The 7,955-nt window shown below is 38.1% G+C and overlaps 1 pseudogene; it reads right to left on the reverse strand.

Moving 5' to 3' along the window:
- Nucleotides 1–969: 969 nt before the first annotated feature.
- Nucleotides 970–2,005, reverse strand: LOC101722190 (solute carrier family 25 member 36-like; annotated as a pseudogene).
- Nucleotides 2,006–7,955: the final 5,950 nt, after the last annotated feature.

The following is a 7,955-nucleotide window of genomic DNA, read 5'->3' on the forward strand; positions in this document are numbered from 1 at the left end:
TGGAGCAGCAGGGAATTTCCACATTCATTGTCTCATTGTCACTGGTACCCTCTCCCCTCTTCTTTACTGTGAAACTCCTTTCACACCTGAGCAGAGTGAGTTCAAATTTGAGGCAGTGAGAGGCCTTCATCTACTGAGAGCTTGCCTTAATGAAAGAATTTTTCCCTTTATATCATTTCTCCTGGGTTCTTGGGAATCTACAACTGGTATGAACGTGAGCAACTGGGCCTGCACCTATGTAATGTATAACTAAAGCACTCATACTTAGGAGTTCTGATTATTTTTATTGAATACTTACTTTTTGGTCAAGAATTTATATTTTATTGGTTAATTTCTTAATCTGTAAAGTATTATGATGTGAGTTTTATGAAGTCTACACTATGCTAAACATCAAGCACCTGTTAGCTGAAGAGACTCAAACATTTTAATACACAAGGTATTTAGACTACACTTCCTTTGTTGTCAAAAACAGTAATTACTGGTGCCAAATAATTAAAATATTGTGCCAAGTCATCTCAGCAAAATGGGAATACTGACTATCTACCAATTATTGTTATCTTACAATATTACAGGAATTAAAAGTCAGAAGTTAGTTATGTTATCTACAGTACAGTATATATTTAAAGATGGCTTTGTTTAAAAGATTGGAAAAATCCTCTTGGAATAAACACTATACTCTCAATGTTATAGGTCAATAAAACACAACTGTACCTGGTGGACATGGTAGAGAAATGGCAATTTTGACACAGGAGTGCTTCCAAAGGCATTTCCTTTAGAGGTGGCTGAAGTTTTTCCACATCACCGAAAGACTAAGTAATATGGTGTGGCTATCTTAACCAAACCTCCACTTAGGAATCATAGTACATGTTCCCAAACTACTATTCTTTCTGTCCACCATGCTGTCTCCAATATTCCATGATCCACTGTAATCTTTTGGTCTTCTCTCTTGCAGTGTGGCAGCCTGTGCTGCTATCCATTGAGTAGGTAGACTATTAATTCATAGGTGGCCATCATAATGGCTGTGTTTAGAATCTGTCTCACCAAATGAGTTGTTAGATCACCATAGAGGGACCCGTAACCTTCTTGAACCACCAAAGACAGTGTCTGAAAAAAGAATCTCTATTTTGTTCATTCTTTATGTAATCTGGTTCTTACAACTTCATGTGGGTATGCTATAGTTGTGGCACAAGTTTTTGAGGTGGCAGCAGCAAGCATCATTCCCACAAAATCTGATGCTTCTTTTACAGATTCTTCACTATTTTCTATCATAAAAGCAGTCTTACATTCCAGTAGTTTTGGCTTTATACTTTCATAACTAACAAAATGGATAAGTCTCTGATTTGCCAGCATAGGAAGCAGACATGCCCCTGTAAAATCCTTTAAGTCCATCTTTCTGATACACTTTATGGATACATTCAAAAGCACCCATTTGCTTTTCCCCGCAGTTCCTTGCATCAAGCTGTAACCTGAGTCTTTATAAGCCAAATGGGGTTGGTTGTAGTGATTGCAGTAATACGAGGTTTAAGTTAGTCCATATTTCTACAGGAAGTAACCTGCAGATAGGGAGCATGTGATGACAAGATCTCACTCTTTCTCAGGAGAAATGTACAGTAAATGCCTGCCACTGCTGCTGAAATCATGTGAACCTGGGAAGAATCAAGATCAAATACACCATTCAATTTTTCCTTGCAATTGGAGTAAGCAGCAAAGTATATTGCTCTGAAAGGGGCCATCCCCACTATGTTGAAGCCTAACCCTCTAAACAAGGAATGAGGCGCTTCTTTTTCCAAGATTACTTTTAGGCAATGGAGGGGTACAGGAGACACTACTCTTGGTTAACACTGGCTCCAGCCGTGGTGTTCAGCTGAACTTCAGAGATATAAAGTGTCACAGAAGATGCCTGCAGCTGTGTTTTTACAATTTCCAGTGGACATGTCAGTACAGCTCCCACTGTGCCACCACGCCTCCCGGGGAACAGATGCACCAGCATGTTCCTCTGGCTCATTCTCTCTTCAGCATGTCCTGGAGCTTAGAGGGGAAGCCAATGCGGCTGCCCACTACTGCAGGGGTCTTCGGTCCCAGAAGACCTACAATACCCAGAATGGCGTGGAGATGGCCGAGAGGTGGCTGCAGATGGCAACCCGCTCAGCCCTCCCTGCGCGACGCCGCCGCCCACTCACGCTCCGCGCTCCTACGGAATCTAGTGCGGTGCGGCCTTTATTGGACACTTACGTGAGGAAGACCCTGGACTACATAATTTAATGCCAGAGCCTAAGCATGCGGGACACTGGCCCTTCTTTCTCCCCTGAACTTCAGAATTTAAGACCCTAAGTATGCATGTACCCTTCCTCTTGAAATCTCCATACTATACTTTCTTCTCCATGTAGCAGTATTCATCTTCCTAGTGTGGGCTTATTCACCTGAAGCAAATCATGAGTTATGAAGAAGAAAATATATATTTTTGAGTTTCTACTAAGAGGCATAATTAAGTTAGGATTTTGTCCCCGATTACTGGTCTATTGTTAAAAATTTTAAGATCTCAAAATAATATAATATATACCTGATTGAATTCATGAATTTTTATTGTCATTTTTCTCTGAGAATTCTTACTCTTATCTTCTCTTGCCCCTTGTCCCACACATAATTTCCTCCTCCTCTCCTGCCTCAGGCAGCCTTTTGTCAAAGAGCATTTGGTAAAGATAAATTAAGAGAGAAATGGTCACACAGAGGTGGGTTTGTGGCCTCTGTATCTCCCTCACCTGTGGATCTGAGAAATATTTTGAGGGTCTTAATTTTATCCTTTTTTTTTTAGTGTGAGACACATACTAATTAGTACATACATTGTTGTTAGATGCATCACTAATGTTTACCAGCAACTCTACCCTAAGTTTCTTATTGGATCCTTGTTCAGCCAAACAGAGTTAGTATGTGAAAAAAATGAATGAATAAAATCCTGTGAGTATTACTGATATAGGAGATAAAATAGGACCTCCAAATAATATAAGGGAAATATCATATCTCCCAACCTCTTAGATGTCTAATTTTCTGTGTTCATGTCCTCTAAAATCAAGGAATGAATTCTAGGAACAACAGAAGTTAAGAGTAGGAGAAGAAGTATAAGAAGTATTGAGAAGATAGCTACTGAGAGGTAGGAGGCAACCCAAGAGGGTACAACATAAGTTAAAGCTATGATCAACCAATCAGTTTACAAGCTTAGGTAATAGTGATCCAGTGGGGAAGCAAGTCACATAGCAAGAGTACATGGAAAGAACAAAAACCTTCTCCGGTCGGTGATGGAGCTGGGGATCTTGGTCACCTACTGAAGGGACTGATCCCTATCTAGACTTTACCAGACCAGGTGTTATCATTTATCTCATCCCTTGGGGAAGGATGTAGGCCTGGTCCCTTTGTCATTATCTTCAGTCCTGGCTTCCAAATGATGTGTTTCTGGCCACAGTTGCAGTGCGTTTTCATCTTTTATCTTGGCTCTTGAGTGATCAGCCGTGTCTGGCTGCCTATTATGTTTCTATCTAGCTTTGCTCTCTGTACTATTACCAAAAGTGGAAGGCATTTCTTACAAGTTAAAGAGGAATAGCATTGTTAGACATTTTAGAATTTTCTTTCTCACAGTAATAACATAAATATTTTGTTTCTGTTGGTACACCAATGAAAGAGAAGGAGCACTAAGGAGGGTCAAACGCTGCACTGTGGCTTTTCACTTCAGCCACGTCCTCGTCCTCCTTTCTGCCTCAGCTATGGAATTGCTTTGCACGTCTGCTGAGCCAGGTGTCACAGAGAGAAACTAATTCAGTATTCAGTGTGAAAAGAAAGGATTTGCACTACTTCACTTGAAGCTAATTGCATGTAAACAAGTTAGAAAATTTGAAGATGCCCCAGACATCAATAGATTCATCACAGTGCTGGGAGGAAGGGGTGCTGTGTGGCTGGATGGTGGGGTTCTGAAGAGGATTGTCTCTGAGGGTTTAATTCAGAGCTGCTTCTCTTTCACAGTTTATGTGTGATGCAGCTTTAGGACAGAATTGGGCATGGAGAAAGTGGGAGGGGTAGAGGGAGGGAGGGAGAGACTGAGAGAGAAATATAAAAAAAGAGCATGTACTGAATACAAGTGCTCTTCCAGGTTATCCTAACTGAATTTTGTCCCCCAGAATACCAAACTCTGATGAAGGAAATGAAAATCAAACTCTCAATGAGCTCTGAAATAGCAACTTTTCTCCAAGAGAACACTGTGAATATTGGAAAAGAAAATAACAGATGCACATTCTTTACATGAACGATGATTTTGGGGTGTGAAGCAATGTTTTCATGATATTTTGGAATACAGAACCACTTATCAAAGCAATGGTTCAGCAGATGTGTTGGATTACAGCAGAGGAAAGTGATTTAATAATCCTAGAAACAATCATTTTCTTTTTGAATTTGCTTTAGTCCATTTTGGAGTTTTTTGACTATTTCAATCAAACTCCTGACAAATGTTAAAGATCAGTTAGGTCAGAAGCCACAGATGACTATCTACAGATAAGCTAGATTTGGTCCTAGAGGTCTCTGAACTGCTTTCTGCCTGTGATTCTGCTGCCTCCAAGGACACTCTACTCCTAAGGTTTCCACCCCCTTCCAGTGATCAATCAGCTGTCAGTCAAGTTTTGGGCCTTTCAGGGACATTTTAGATCCAAACTATCAGACGCCAAATGAAGCCATAAACAGATGGGAAAGTTTGGCCTGGATAAATGGTTTCTGTTTGCTTTTTTGTTTTGGCAAAGCTAGGCAAGTGCTCTACCACCAAGGTCCATTAACCACCCAACTAGGGAATACATTTCAAGTACGAGTCACAATATGACCAGAAGTGCAGGACCTTGGGTATGCAGAAATGTGGACTATCTATCTCAAGGTAGATGTGATGTGCTGGGCATTCACTGGGTCTTACTGTTCACCAAACAAGACAGACATTCTCATTTTACAGATCAGAGAAGTAAGACTCAAAAGGAATAGTTCAAATTCATTTTACTTTTTCAAATTCTAAGTGTAGGCTTAGCACCTATTATATATTACCTATTGTATATCATATCTTTTAAGCTTTAACTGAAAAATTCATTTGTAATTAAACTTCTGTTGGCTAAAGAAATGAATTAAGTCTGTGAGTTAAATATGATGCTATAATGATTTGGTCAAACTGTTTTCCTAAATTAATGTAAAACATGAAATTTGAAAGGTTTTTCTATCATTATATTTCTCAGAAGAAAGAGAAAGTCACTGAATACAATATTAGATGGCATATACAAAAGTGACAATTAGCCACCAATATCTCTCACAGCAAGTAGAAGTCTTGAAAGTCTTATCACATGTTTATGTGTCACACAATAATTATACATCATTTGCTTTTGTGAGGAACTTTCAAAGGAAGAAAAAGTAGAAGAAAAGCTCAAGCCCTGGGGAAGATGTAAATGTAAAAAAGAGTTTTATATGTCTGTTGGTGAGTGAATATGAGCAAGATCCAGTTGATGAAGAGAGAATTTGTGGATAATTTAGAAAGGCAAATAAATATGATATGTCATTCATAAATGGCCTTTGAGATCAGGGATAATAGATGCTTGAAGAGTGGAAGTGGGATTGTGGGGCAGGGGTGAGAACAATCCCTAGAAAGAAATATTCTGTTTCATGGAAGTAGTGCTTGGAGCCATGTAGCTTCTGTGACTTAAAAAACACAGGTACAGCATCATCAGGACCAGAAGAGGACATGTGATTTAGTCACTGATGGGCCAGAACTGCATTGTGGAAAGTTCAGTCCAGTGATCAGCAGGTTCTCATGTAGGGTGTGATCAAAATATATGGTGAATATTTAAATTTTACAAATTTATTGCACTAAATGACATATTGCCATTAATCCTCTTCAAAATGTTTGCCTTCAGTTCAAATATACTTACTCCATCATTCTTGCCACTTTCCAAAGCAGTTCTGGAAGTTCTCTTTCATGAGTGTCATTTTGAGGTATGATCAAAAGTTCAGTGGATGCTGCTTCCTAGTGTCATCTGATAGAAAAGCAAGCTTATAAAACACTGTAGTGCAACCTCATCCACAGTATTCACCTGATCTGGCACCATATGAATTCACGTTCTTCCTAAAAGCGAAAATGACCATGAAAGGTAAACATTTTGAATTGGTTCAGGACGTGGAGGCAGCCACAACAATTCAATCCATCTAAAGACAGTTACGAATGAGGACTTCTAGGACTGCTTCAGAAAGTGGAAGGAACAATGGGATAAAGTGTTCAGAGCAAAGGGAGATGTTTTGAGCAGGACAATGGCAATGTGTTTTTTACTGCAATAATTTTTTTAATTTAAATATTCACCTAATTTTTCAATCATACCTCATACTTGGATGAGATCTCCAGAATCCTCTGAGGGTTCTACTTCAACAGAAAAAGCAAGGAAGCAGAATCACTAATTCAATTATTCAAGATACGCATGTGTGTATGTGTGTGTTTAATACCCATTGTGTGCTACCCTGATGGAGCTCTCTCATTTCATCCTGACTCCTGTTAGCTATAGATCTCAATTTCAGTCGAAGTCATGTGGTGGCAAGACAAATTGTGGCAAAGAATACCAAGTTAATCATCTTTTATGGAAATTGATTACATGTATCATATGTATTTTCCAGAAGCCAAAAATAGAGTACTATCTGTCATTTGCTAGAAATTATTTAAAATTAACTCAATATAGCTTTTAGATTTAATTTACAAACTTTATTATTAAAATTGGTATTTTAATATTTAATATTTTGTGAAGTCAATGCATAGTTTTCCTTAACAAGTAAACAAGTAATTTTTCCCAACCAATTTCTCAAGAAGTAGAATTTTAACATTTGTGAAAGCCTTTATATTTATACTTTATAGGTTAAAAATAAAACACTTGGAGGCATTAGAATTTTGATTATTTTATCAGTAGGCTATGAATTTTGCCTTCCTGAGAATTAAAATATTCATTCCAGATTGCTCTTTTAGGACATCATATTATATGTGCCCCATGGAGATAGGAAAAGCTGTCAAACTCTACAAAAATCCCTAGAATTTAAAAAAAAAACAAACAGATTTTTCACTTTTAGTTTATTATGACGGTTTGAATGATGGAACAAAATTAATTTTCTTTCCTTCTTGGTTTCTCTTGTTGTTTCTAGATACTGAGGTTTTTTTAGGAAACAAAATATGATCTATCACTCTAAAAAGCAACACTAATTAAGAAAATTTAGTGCATACATCTTTTTAAAAAGAGAGAGGATAGTAATTTCCTAATCTGGCAGTCAGGGAGTTCAGCAGGCAAAGCCAAGCTCCTTCCACTTTCTGTACTTCGGTCCTGTGCAGGTCAGTGTTAGTAATTTCCCATAAGAAATGTCAGTGGCATTTCATACTCCACTAAATATAAAAGGTGAAACTGGCGAGAAAGTATATGATTCTATTGGGAGAATCTGGTACCAAATTATTGATAGAAGTAGCAGATGCACCTTCCACACTTGCTAGTTGGAAGTGTTAGGATTCAAAGACTCTAATTGAGCCATTTTATTCATGGAGAATTCTATTCCACTCCATTCTTACCAGATAGTGGTATGCATTCAATTAACTTATTCAATATGGCATGCATTTTTTGCAGGATAGTAAAAGAAAGAGTTGAATACCAGAAAGTTCTTCCTTATACTGAACTGCAAAACAAACCTTCATATCATGTTTCCTTTTCTTTCTTTGATTCTTAAAGAAAGCAGAACAAGTCACTCTTCATGAGAATCCTTGGCAATGGCAATCATATAATTCTCAGTTCTTTCCTTCCTTAGACTAACCTAAAATTTCCTTATAATGTATGGGCCTCAAGGTTGCCTCATTTTCCTGTTTGTCTTCTTCTGAGTATACTTTAGCTGGTCATCACCTCATCTAGCTCATTCAATATTTCCTT

The sequence above is a fragment of the Heterocephalus glaber genome, unplaced genomic scaffold (assembly GCF_053883595.1).
Source record: "Heterocephalus glaber isolate CG9 unplaced genomic scaffold, H.glaber_assembly_v1.0 deba00001610, whole genome shotgun sequence".
Lineage (NCBI taxonomy): Eukaryota > Metazoa > Chordata > Mammalia > Rodentia > Bathyergidae > Heterocephalus > Heterocephalus glaber.